At 41.6% G+C, this 13,796-nt stretch overlaps 1 long non-coding RNA gene across 2 annotated transcripts in view; it reads left to right on the forward strand.

Annotated features, from left to right (window-relative positions):
* LOC122551425 (uncharacterized) overlaps window positions 1-13,796 on the forward strand; it is a 64,378-nt gene that overhangs the window by 37,170 nt on the left and 13,412 nt on the right. For both annotated transcript variants that reach the window (XR_006312100.2, XR_006312101.2), the window contains exon 3: window positions 6,088-6,219. This is a non-coding gene — a long non-coding RNA (uncharacterized LOC122551425). The remainder of the gene's footprint in view (window positions 1-6,087; window positions 6,220-13,796) is intronic.

Raw genomic sequence — 13,796 nt, forward strand, 5'->3', positions numbered from 1 at the left:
TGATCTCAGATGTCCCAGTGAATAAAATATTTTTGAAATATAGTAACTTGTGACATATAAGGCAGCCAATTTGTACATGTACAAACAGCACCACCACCAGAGCTAAATGATCTGTTTTTAATAACAACCTGCCTTTATATTGTGCTTTCAATAAATAAGGAAATGTCAGGACAGATGATCACAAGCTTGCTCAATACATTAGGTGTTAAGAAACACTTAAAGCATGTAGGAAGGCAATTGTTGAGCTTCAGGGGAAATGATTTAACATTGAAATGTGCGAGAGGCTGGAACTGGAAAACCAGAGAAAATCTAAGAAAATTGTAGGAATGAAGGCATTCCTGATATAGAGTCATCGTCACAGAGATGTACAGCATGGAAACAGACTCTTTGGTCCAAAACTTCCATGCCAACCAGATATCTTAAATTAATCTAGTGCTATATACCAGCATTTGGCCCAAATCCCTCTAAAACATTCCAATTCATGTGCCCATCCGGATGCCTTTTAAATGTTATTATTGTATCAATCTCTACCACCATCTCTGACAGCTCATTCCATGCTCTGTATGAAAAAGTTGCGCCTTAGGTCCCTTTTAAATCTTTACCCTCCAACTTAAACCTAAGCCTTCTAGCTTTGGACTCCCCTACCCTGGGGAAAAGACCTTGTCTGTTCACCTTATCTATGCCCCTCAATACGGGGTGGAACAATGTCATGGAGGGATATGAGGAACAGACTGAGAAATTTAAACTTGTAAATTGTCTGAACTGAGGAACAATACATGTCAGTGAGCGTAGTGGTGACAAGTGAACAGAACTTGGTGTTTATTGACAGATAAATACTGTATTAGCAAGAATGCTGCTTCCATTAGAGCTAATTAAGCCTTAGTTTTAGCTTCTGGCAGTGCAACCTTCCTCAGTACTGCACTGGGAGTATTGGCTTATATTTTATGCTGAAGACACGTGACAGAATTTGATGATCTGCTGACAGTTGATCATACTGTCGGAACCCTCACTGATCTTTTACTATTTTAAATTTATTTTTGTATCAGTTTTGGTTTTGGATTGTGAACTAAGATCTGTGAGTTTTGGACTGTGGGCAGCAGCATGTGCTAATAATAAAACACAGCAAATAAGGTGTTGTTTGTTTGTGAGGCTAGGTTTGGAAGTTAATAGCAGAATAGTTCTTGATCAAAAGGTTCCTCAGCCTGTTTGACATCGGCAAAGAATAGTATGGTTAAATGGATAGCAAGTGTTTGTCCATAATAAAGTCAGTATCTAGGAACTGGCTGCAGCAAGTTTGCAAGAAATATTATACTCCAACAGAAGGCAAATGCTGAATGGTAACTGGGACCCCATGGGGAGCGGGTCAGTCCAACAGGGAGAGCCAGAGTTTTGAACTAGGTTTTGGATTGTGCTTTCTGGGAGAGGAATTTGGCTGTCGATACTGCAGCTTGAAGATTTGAAAGCTCCCTGCCTAACCTCCTGTTATGAGCTATTGGATGTTCAGAGAATAGAAACTAAATTGTAAGTATTACTGACTTCCTTTGAATGAGCTGAAAAGGTGGTTCTGATTGACATCTTCAGAACATGAACTAAGAAACAATCACATATGCCTGTGGAACAATGTGTCGTGAAAACCGCTTCAGTAATTTGGCCAGTTTTGTTATTTTCTTTAACCTTCAACTGTGTTTGTTTGTCTGTCTGTCTTTTGACTGAAAACAAAAGATATTAGTTTTAAATATCAATTAGATTATTTTGTTGTTTAAGTTTTGGGGTCAATATTGAGGGTCTTCGAACGTTTTAATTTCAAGGTGTTGTGAATGCAGAGTTAGAAAGGCTGATTTAGTTTGGTTGCCTGTCTCTGTGTCATGACAGTGCTGCCCCTTCCACTGTCAGCTTACCCATGTGCTACACGTATGGTGCAAATTAGAATAATAAAATCCCTAAAGTGTGGAAGCAGGCCATTTGGCCTGTAAAGTCCACACCAACCCTCTGATCAACATCCCATCCAGACCCACCCACCTATCCTATCCCTATAACCCTGCATTTCCCATAGCTAATCCATCTTGCCAGCACATTCCTGTACACTGTGGGCTATTTAGCATGGCCAAACCATGTAATCTGCACATCTTTGAACTGTGGGAGGAAACCGGAGCACCCAGAGTAAAAAAAAAACACACACACACACAATGTGCAAACTCCACACAAACAGTCACCCAAGGGCCCTGGCATTGCTAAGCACCAGTGCTAACCACTGAGCCTCCATGTTACCCATGCCAATCATTGGAAACAGTTGGGTGCTGTAATAACATGTTCATTAATTGACCTTGCCCTAGAGCTCATGGTGAGCACTATAGGCACACACGACACCAAAGAGCACAGTGCATGTCTGTAATATTGGATCTGAATTTTTTGAAGGATTCCAATGCCTCCTTTACTTCCATTTATTAAGTTTTCATTTCCAGAAATATATACAAACATTTGTGTAAACATTTTAGTTGGGAGCAGAAGTAGGTCAATTCATCCCTACAGCCTGTTCTGACATTCGAGAAGATCATGGATGATCTATTGCTCTACATTTCTGCTTACACCTCATAACTATTCTTTTGCCTATCATGAATTCATCTACCTCTGCTTTAATATTCAAAGATTCTAGTTCCACCACCTTTTGAGGAAAGGAATTCCAAACACTCCTCATCTCTGTCATTAATGGATGTCCCCTTATTTATAAACAGTGACCCATAGTTCTAGATTGTCTCATAAAATCATATAATCCTTGCAGCACAGAAAGAGATCATTTGGTCCACCACATCTGCACTGACCCTCTGAAGAGCATTGCACCAAGACCTCTACCCTATCCCAGTAATCCCTCATTTATCTTGGCTAACGTGCCTGCTCAAGAGATCCTGAACACTACAGACAATTTAGTACAGCCAATCCACCCAACCTGCACATCTTTGGACCGTGGGAGGAAACCCACGCAGGCACACGGAGAACGTGCAAATTCCACACAGTCACCTGAGTCGGAATCAAATCCAGGTCAGCCATGCTAACCACCTAGCTGCCATGCCACCCATGCTATTCAATGGAAACATTTGCATTCATCCTGGCAAGACCCCTCAGAATCTTTTATGTTTCAATTAAGTCATCTCTTACACTTTCAAACTTGAGCAGATACAAGTTAAGCCAGTTCACCCTTTCCTCATAAAACAACATGCCCATTCCAATTATTATTCTGGTAAACTATCTCTGAACTATTTTCAATGTATTTATAGTATTTCTTAAATAAGGAGACTAATATTTTGCACAGTGCATTAGATGGAGTCTTGCTAAAATCCTGTATAACTGAAGCAAAATCTCACTTTTTTTGTATTCATTTCCCCTTACAATTATTAACTTAATATTTATTAACTTTCCTAATCACTTGCTATACCTTCATGCTAACATTTTGTGATTCATGCTGTCGCACATAAAGTCTCTTTGTACTTAAGAGCTCTCCAATCTCTCACCATTTAGATAATATGCTTCCTATTTATTCTTCCTGCCAAAATGGTCAATTTACATTTTCCCACATTATTCTCCATGTGCCAGATCTTTGCCCACTCACTTAACAGCATCTTTACAACCTGTATACAATTGACTTTTCTGTCAATTTTGTTTCATCAGCAAGTTTGGTAACAATACATTTGTTCCCTTCATCAAAGTCATTAATATAAATTGTAAACAGCTGCAGCCCCAGCATCTATCCCTGTGGTCCACTGCTCATTACATCTTGCCAACCAGATACTGACCTCTATGTTCGTATGTGGTTTCCTGTCAGCTAGCCAACGTTTTATCCATTAGGAGAAAGTGAGGACTGCAGATGCTGGAGATCAGAGCTGAAAAATGTGTTGCTGGAAAAGCGCAGCAGGTCAGGCAGCATCAAAGGAGCAGGAGAGTCGACGTTTCGGGCATAAGCCCTTCTTCAGGATCCTGAAAAAGGGCTTATGCCCGAAATGTCGATTCTCCTGCTCCTTGGATGCTGCCTGACCTGCTGCGCTTTTCCAGCAACACATTTTTCAGCAATGTTTTATCCATGTCAATATGTTACCCTCTACACCATAAACCTTCATTTTGCTCTTTAAACTTTGATGTGGCACCTTGTCAAGGTAGAAATTTAAATATAGTACATCCACCATTTCCCGTTTATCTTCCTCAGAGCACTCCAATAAATTATTTAAACATGAATTCCTTTCACAAAACCATCTTGACTATGTCTGATTACTTTGAGCTGTTCTAAATGCCATAATAACTTCAAACATTTTCCAATCTAATGAAATCTTCTCCAAGTCTCGGATATTTTGAAAGACTAAAACCAATGCATTGGCTGTTTCACTAGTCACTTCATTTAAGTCCCTAGGATGAAGTCAATGAGGACCTGGGTACTTGTCAGTTTGCAGTTCCAACAATTTGGTCAGTACTGCTTCCTGGCTGACTGCAATGTTCTTGACTTCCAGCTTCCCTTTCACTTCCTGATTTGCAGCTTTTTCTGTTACATGGCTCCTCTGTAGTGAAGACTTTTGCAAAATACCTGTTCAATTCATCTGCAATCATCCTATTTTCCATTAGTAATCTCCAGACTCACCCTCTGTCATATCAATGCTTATTATGTTCACCCTTTTCTTTTTAAAATATCTATTGAAACTCATAGGGCAGCATTTAATAGGGGCCTGAACAACAGGGCTATGGGAGAGATCTGTGGCAGAATTGTGTGAGAGGTTCAGTGAGGATGATCTCGATGGTGGGTGAAGCCCTTTGCTTCTTTTAAGCATTCAGTAGGAAGTGAGGAGGTTCTCACTGGACATTGGTGAGTTGTCAGTTAGAGGGAATTACTGCTTGTTAAAGACCTGATTAACTGCATCTCACCTCATTAGTACACAGCTTCCTATCCTATCCGATGAGCTGAACAAGCTAGAGGTCAAGAATTTTCGACCTGGATATCAGAGAGTTTACCTGGAGACTTCAGGTCTGCCATTGGCTGCAAACAGTCTCTATGTTGCTCAGTACAAAACGGCACCTCAGGGCGATGTTAATCCTTGTTAATCTTAGCCAGCCTTTGCTGTTTTTCATATTCTGTCCAATCTCCTGACCCACCATCAATCTTTATGTAATTATGTGCATTTTTAAAAGTTTGATGTCACCTTTAAGTTGTTTTTTTATTTCATTGCAAGGGTCACCTCCTTGAAATTTTTCTTTTACATTTTCTTTATCATTAGAATATATCAATCATGTCTATTCTGAAACTTGCTTAAATATCAACTATAGAGTCATAGAGGTAAAAAGCATGGAAACAGACAAGCCCAACGTGTCTATGTCAACCAGGTTTCCTAAACTGATTTGGTCCCATTTGCCTATGTTTGGTCCATTCTCCTTTAAACCTTTCCTATCCATGTTCCTGTCCAAATCTCTTTTCAATGCTGTAATTGTATTGGCCTCTACCACCTCCTCTGGCAGCTCAGGCCATTTATGCACCACCGCCAATGTGAAAAAGCTGCCCTCAGGTCCTTTTAAATCTTTCCCCTCTCACCTTAAATTATGCTGTCTAATTTTGGACTCCCCTACCATGGGGAAAAGACCTTGGCTATTCACCTTATCCATGCCCCTCATGATTTTATAAATCTCTATAAGATCACCTCTCAGTTTCCTACACTTCAGGGGTAAAAGTCCCAGCATCTCCCCATGACATCTCTATTGATCAATCCCTTAACCTAATTTGTACTCGCTTTAGCTTGCTTTGTTTTCATGCCCCCATCATTTCCCTTCTTTAGGTTTAAATGTCTTGTCTTGATGACTGCTACCTGGGAGCACTATAAGGTCATTGATTAATCCTTATTTCATTGCATAATGACAGGTCAAGTATAGCCTGGTTAGTTCCAGACAAGTATTTCATTAATTCGTGCCCAGTTTGGTTTGTGCCAACCATACAAATGTTGGTAGAGTACAGATATTAATCAGTGATGTCAACCCAACTAAAGCAGCATAAGTTAGTAATTATTTTAGTTAAGATGGTTCTGTACTTTTTCATATAGTAGGAAAACCTTATGTTTCTAGTTTGCAGATTACTGCAAAGGAAGAAGAAAGTTCATTTTACCTGTAATATTCTGTATGCAAGAGAAGACTACAAAATGATGCAACACTAACATGATAGCAGGCAACATCTGCTTACTAGAACTGCTGTTGAGGGTGAGTAAGAAAAATGGTATTTTGAAATACTCCAAATTATAACGGATGGGTGGAAGTGAGGAACAAGAATGTGCAGCATTTAAACATTTGTCAATGTCGTTTGATCTACTAGATTAAGTTTCACCTAATTCACATTAATAATGTGTGTGTATGTTTGTCAGAAAACTGATATTAAAAAATGCCTAGTTCATCATCTAAGAAGATGCTGCAGTCACACTGCTGAGGAAGATCCACGTACTGTGACCCTGGAGCTCATCAGGATTTTTTTAACAGTCGTGGAGCAAAATTACAAGTGAATTAAGAAGCTCCTTGTGCGTTGGGGACGGTCAGTGTTTGTGCAAGCTCAGCAGTAATGAGACTCAGACAAATGCATGTGTCAGAAATTCAATTACTCTGCTGGAGAAATGCTTCCAGTTGCTGCTTGTTCGGGAGAGATCATTAACAACTTTTTGTCATCAGGTCAAGACATCATTCTGGTTGTGAATATTGCACAGGGAAGTTGAAGTTTTGCGTTTTTTATTTTCTTTGTGCATTGGAATGCAGGGCCAATCATTTCATGTCGGGAATCGTGTCGACTGTTTAGTCCATCGTAAAAAAGCCAGTTTTTGGCAATCTTGTCATGATAATCAAGGAACATCATTTAGGAAGAATGTCAAAGACTGGCAGAGGGTGCAGAGGGTATTTAACAGAATGGTACCAGGAGTGAAAGGGTTTCTGTTATCAAAAGAGACGATGGAGGCTTGTTACGTGCAGAGCAGAAAATGACCAAACTCTACTGCGCAGCATTTATGTGTGAAAATGCTTTGTTATTTACTTTTAATTTTAAAGTAAAATTTTGAAGTTAAAGTATGATGCTGAGGGTGTTGGACAACAGCATACCTGCCAATGCTTCAGGGGGAGTTAAATTACATAATGCATCCTTCTCAGTTCACTATGTAAGCGAGGTACGATGTGAGTCACTCAGCAAATGGCTTGGGGAGGGAGCTGGGCATTCTCATCACTGGTAGCAAGAGTGGCCAGACTTTCCTGGCTCAAATGGGCCAGCTAGGCACCACTTCGGATTCTGCAAGCCCAGTCCTTCTGCAGTCACTGCTACAAAACAGTAAAAACTGACAAGGCATCCACCCGCAACATTCAGCAGCACAGGATTGTCACCTCAGGAGTATTAAGTTCAAATAGACACAGGGCCTATTCTGTCACTGATGTTGACATCTGGTGGAGGAAAAATTGCCTGAGGTCTCTGACACATACATGCTCAGCCCCATGCAGAAGACATGCCATACGTGACACAGTTCACCTGCAGAGAGAGTTAGGGGAGCATCAGGTAAGTGTGCTTTTCGGAATCAAAGATGGAGGAGTCAATGCAAGTTACCACATGCAACCACATTATGGCTGAATTTACATAGTTTGAAAGAAAGAAGTGTGGGTTTAAGACTAGTATTTCAAACATGAATAAGGCCACCTATATGGGCACGAGGGCTGAGCTAGCTGAAATGAACACACTACTGAGCTTCGGAGACAGATCAATTGATAAACAATGGCAGGCATTCAAGGGGCAGTTTCAGAATACTCAGAATCACTACATTCCTACTTAGTTCTCAGGGCGGATCCGCCATCTGTCATTAACTTAAAAAGTAAAGGAAAGAATCAAACTAAAGGAAAAAGCATATAATTGCACAAAAGGTGAGTGGCGTGCCAAATAAGAAGTGGACAAAATATAAAGAACTTCAGAGAATGATTAAAAGATTAGTCAGAACAAAGGAATTACAGATTATATGTTGAAATGGGAAAGGAAATTAGAAGTGTAGAGATGGACAGCGAGAAATGGTAGTGAGAAATGGGGAGCTAATAATAGATAACAAAAAAAGGCACATAACTTTAACAGATATTTTGCTTCTGTCTCCACTGTAGAGGATACAAAAATCATTCAAATAGTACCTTTAAACAGGAGGTGGAATGAAGAGACAAACCTAGTGAACTTATCACTGGGGAAGCAGTAATGAACAAACTGGTGGAGTTGTAGCTGACAGGTCCCTGCGTTCTCATGGACTTAAACTTAGGGCTTGAAAAAGGTGGTTAATGAGGAAATGGATTCATTGTTGCTAATTTTGAAAAATGTTCGAGATTCCGGAAAGGTTCCATTGGACTTGAAACAAATAAGTAAAAATAAATAAAATCTCTGTTCAAGGGTAGAATAGTCAGAAGGCAGCTCACCACCACCTTCTCAAGGGCATCTAGGGATGGGCAATAAATGCTGGCCCAGGTAGTAATTCCTACGTCCCACAAATGAATTTTAAAAAGGGATAAAGGCAGAAAACAATGAATTGTAGGCCAGTTAGCTTGACAAAGGTTCGGTTGCACAGGCAGGGCTTATTTCCATAGAAGCGTAGGAAAGTGAGGGGTTACGAAATTGAAGTAGACAAGATCTGGAATGGTCTTGAAGAGTTTCCCCTTGAGGGTGAGTGTGGCTCTAAGGGCACTGTTTACAAAATAGGGGCAGCCCTTTTAGGACAGAGATGAGGAGAAATGTTTTCACACAGACTCTCTGCCTCAAGACAGTGGTATCATTGAATATTTTTAAGGTGAAGGTAGATAGATTAATTTTGAGCAGAAGAGTAAAGATCTGGGGCAGGAGTGGATGGAAATCTGGAATTCAAAACACAAACCGATTCAGCCATGATCTTTTTGACTGGTGGAACAGGCTTTACAGGCTGAATGGTCTACTTTTGCTCAATGTTCTTACTACTGTGGGGACTTCGCCTTGCGAGCACTTAGCTGTTTCCATGTAAAGAGTGGCAGCTACCTTAGAGTGGTTTTATTATTATGTCTGATACATGTTCAAAACCTGCACTCAATTGGTCTAGCCAGTGGAGATTAGCAACAATGGTATAGTGACAATGGGATAAAGGTACCTCCACCTGACTCGAGATGACCTATTTTCACAAGGGTGATGACAATAGGCACCCACACGGAGGAGGAACCACAGACGGGAACCCCGGCAACTTCATCTCATGGCACTTCAGAGGTACCCTGTCTCTCTGCCTCCCCACTGCCTGTGACCCCGGTATCCCCAGCAGCACCTGCCCAGGTGGGTGAACCTGCACTTGTGGTGTGGGGCTCTCTAGGCCCAAAGCATTCATGGGTAACTGTCAACACCTTCAAAGTCACTGTGTACGTACCATACAGCAGGTTCATCGACCCACACCATGCAACTCAGGCCTTCCTCTAGGTATAATGAGAGAGAGAGAAAGACAAAATATATTTGAGAGTACATCGGTGTTCAACCATTTTACAATATTCTGCATCATGTAAATATATATTCACTTGCACTGTTATAGCCTTTCCAGTAGTTTTGTTATCCCAATAAGAGTAGGGAAAGTGATCCGAGGGCGTGGGTTTGGAGTGAGAGGGAAAGATGTGGGGGGGACCTGGGGGGTGACTTTTTCGCGCGGAGGGTGGTGGTTGTAAGGTGGGCTGCCAGAGAAAGTGGTGAAGGCTGGTACAATTGCAACATTCAAAAGGCATTTGGATGAGTACATGAATAGGAGGGGTTTGGATGGATATGGGCCAGGTGCTGGCAGTTGGGACTAGATCGGGTTGGGATATCTGGTCGGCATGAACAGGTTGGACCAAAGGGTCTGTTTCCATGCTGTACATCTCTATGACTCTATGTGGATCATATTCAACAAGCAAAAGGATATGCTGTGTTACAGTGGACCTTCCATAATCAACAAAGTGCAAGTATGCAGAGAACCTCACATCTAGATGTTAGAGATTGCAGCCATGCCACGATTGGTGTATCTCATTTCTGTGGGAGTAACAATAAGGTAAAAGGGAGAAGCCAGATCCTGGAGTGTATATTTACTGGACCCTAAACATACACCTTGTTGGAAAGATGGCAGAATCTGTGCAGTTTCCAAGATTATAAGAGGAAAAAGTTTGTTCCATGTCTGGAATTGTCAAAGACACACTGTAACCTCTAAGGCTGTGAAGTGACCAGTGGACATCTCGCAAGTTCAACATTCATCCTAGTGCAGCACATTGGAGGAAATAGATGCACAAATCACAGTCCAAGTTGTGGAAGTTTTGTCAGAGAGATGCTCAGGCAATGTAAGGGTTTCACTGCATTCTGAAGCACTGCAAGGATAGTGATGGTTCAACACATGTGGGGCATTCTCAGGATGAGGGACATCTCAGTAGCCTTTGTTGGGGAATAACGTGACTGATGTCATTCATATGTAATTATGTTATGCTGAATCCAGGAGTGTGAAATCGTGTAAGTGTTCACTACATCAGGTACTTTCGCAGTAATGTCATCCTAGAGCACATTTTGCTCAGACACTGGAAACTTTGCAGAGGTGAGGGTTTGGACGTATAGCAGAAAGATGAATTCAACATTTTATCATGTACATCAAATAGAAAAACAAGTCAATCCTTGAGGAATCCTTGTGCAAATCAAAATGTTACTTACAATTTTAATATGTCAACCTCGTGCAGTCATCCTTGTAATGGGTGGCTACACAGTTCCCTCTGGCTTCTTGGACTTGGTTGACTGTTACCCTGTCCTGCTCTCTTTGACAGTCCTCCTGGCCTTCCTCAGCTTCCTGCACAGAGACTCCCCATGCATCTGCATCACCTCCTCAGCAAAAACAATCCCTAGTTTGGAGACTGAGCTTGTGGAGTGCATAGTACAACACATCATGGGGTCACCCTGTCTGGATATCCTCTATGGCATGCCTGACAGAACAAGCATTAGAACCTCAGCTTCAGGTGGTCTACAGTCTATTCTACAATCGACCCAATCGAGGTGTGGGCAGCATTGTATCTCTCCTCCACTGGCAGTCTAAGGATGTCTTACAGCTACCATCAGCCAGATGTGGAACAATATTGTTTGTCACTCAGCAACCATCCTTGTGTAGACCAAGGGCCTTTAAGATGATATTCTGGCAAACCTGCAATATTTGACTGACATGATTTTACTGAGTTAAACATTCATGAATTCAAATTCTCTTCTGTTAATGAAGACCACTGTTTGTGATAGGGTGATCTTTTAGCTATATTGATGAAAGTAATTACACGCTGCATCTGTAGGAAGCCAGCAATAGCTGAGAGTAGTAATGTCTGGCTGCTTAACTAACAACTGTCAAAGAGGAATAATATAAATAAGCAGGCTCTAGCAAAGAGAGCTTTGGTGACATCCCAGATTCACTTATGAATTGAGGATTGTGAAATGTATCTGACATCCCCACAGTTTCTCCCTTAGGTGATCTGTTTCCAGATACATCAATAACGCCTGCCGCCTTTAGGACTTGCCATTAACATTGTTGTTAGATGATGACATCTCAATTGTCTTCTGCACTGCATCTTGGTTACTTGCAGATAGCTGCATCTAAATGTGTAAATCCAGTTTCACTCCCAGAGCTCTTCACCCCGTGGTGATTTCTGTCCCATTGCTTGTCCCTCTGGGAGCTGTGCAGCACTTGGCTGCTATTCCTGTTAGCCCTGCAGAATTTGTTGTGTTTTGTGCAGATTTTTTGCAATAACAATACCACAGAAAGTTCAGCTGCATTGACCTCTGCCTTTGTGTCTCCAGTTCCAACCAATCTGTTCGAATATAAAGAGAAAGTCCATTGTCTTAGTAAAGGGATGCCACAGCCTGGACATCCTATCCCATGAAATTCCAGGTAGTGCCCTCAAAAAGGGTAGTGTCAAACTTGCTCAAGAGACCAGATAGCAAACCCACAGGAGTGTGGAGGCATTTACGACATCAGGATTTCATTCATTTCTGATTAATAGCTCTTCCTTTCACTCGTACTTTTTACTTCATGTGAGATGATGCTTTGACAATTTCATGTTTCCTTGGCATGAAGCAGCTTAAAGAAGACCCCCTCTTCAACATCCACACCCCCCTTCCCCCTTCTCACACAGCAGTCACCCTGTCATTGCAACTTTCATTTTGTATGTGAGCACATTGCACACAAACATATGAATTAGGTCCCTGGAGCCCACTTCACCATTCAATAAGATCACAATTGACCGGTTTGTGTTTTGGGTTCTGTATTCCCATCTGCACCTGATAACCTTTGATTCCCCTGACTAATAAGAATCTACCTCCATCTTAAAAATATTTAATGAACCTACCTATTGTAGTTGTCATGCGCTGGTTTGCATTCCCTAAGACTGTGCCTTGGCCAAATCAGAAGGTGAGGTATTACATGAATGTGCCAGTTCCAAAGGCTTTAATCGCAAGATGCTAATCAGAGCACAATGCCCTCTCAAGCATTATTGAGGCAAGGTTAGAATCGGAGGCTATGGAAGAATGTTCAAATTCTTCTTAGCTGTGAATTGAAGGCAGATATACAGCAATAGGTCATAACTGGACATCTGATGCTGCAGTAGCCCTATAGAAAGTCTCACATTCCAGTGCTGAGCTCCACTCCTTTTAAAATAAATAATTACTTACACCTCCCACTTTGAATGCTGCTTGTTGATATCGAAACTTTATTGTACAATTAATTTTTGGATGAGGTTCCAACTTTTTGTTCATGTCAGTGACTTGCAGCTTCCACCTCTGATCCATGAATCTCCTCCCTGTATTCTTTATGTCTGATATTGTGTTTGATCTCTGTACTGGTGGTTGCCCGCTGACCAATCAGAAATGCTGCTGCCTCAGTGTCCCTATGAACATGCAAGTTGTATTGCACCTAGCTGGGTGGTTACAGGACCTGTGAGGCATCATTCCCTGTGTGAGGGCACATGCTGAAGTTGTAGCAATTCCATCTAAAGTGAGGAGAAGGAAGATGGCTGCTACAGCCATGCACTCTCCCAGACTAGAGACTTATGGACTCAACTTGACTCACTGGTATTTGCTGTTAAGTTTATGAAGCATCAAGTTTCCCAACTAGACACAAATTAATTGGGAAGGGCAAGTTAATACATCGAGTTGAGCAATTACTTAGGTGTAAATGCAGATATGTAGACCTCTCATCACCAGATGTCTACTTTCTCTTAAGGTTCACTTAACACTTAGAATCATAGAACCCCTACAGTGTGAAAGCTGGCCATTCAGCCCAATTGAGTCCATACGGACCCTCCGAAGGACATCCAGCCAGATTCACTGCCCCTACCCTCTCCCTGTAACCCTGCATTTCCCCATGGTTAACACACCTAGGCTGCACATCCTTGGACACTATGGGGCCTAACTTGCATACCTTTGGAGTATGGGAGGAAACTGGAGCATCCGGAGAAAACCCATGCAGACACGGAGAGAGCGTGCAAACTCCATACAGACAGTGCCTGAGGCTAGAATCGAACACAGGTCCCTGGCGCTGTGAGGGAGCAGGGCTAATCACCGAGCCACCATGCCACCCTAAGGTGCAGAAGAGCTTCCTAGGTGACCAAGAAAGTATATTCAGTGGAAATAAAAAAAATTGCTGACACTGGAAATCAGAAATAAAATCAGAAAAACTCAGCAGGTCAGGAAGCATATGTAGAAAGAAAGCAGAGTTAACATTTCTCAGAACTCTCTGCAGATGCTGCTTGACCTGCAGAGCTTTTCCAACAATTTCTGATTTTGA

The sequence above is a fragment of the Chiloscyllium plagiosum genome, unplaced genomic scaffold, assembly GCF_037043375.1.
Source record: "Chiloscyllium plagiosum isolate Xiang-an unplaced genomic scaffold, Cpla_swu_hap1 HiC_scaffold_7, whole genome shotgun sequence".
NCBI classification, from domain to species: Eukaryota; Metazoa; Chordata; class Chondrichthyes; order Orectolobiformes; family Hemiscylliidae; genus Chiloscyllium; species Chiloscyllium plagiosum.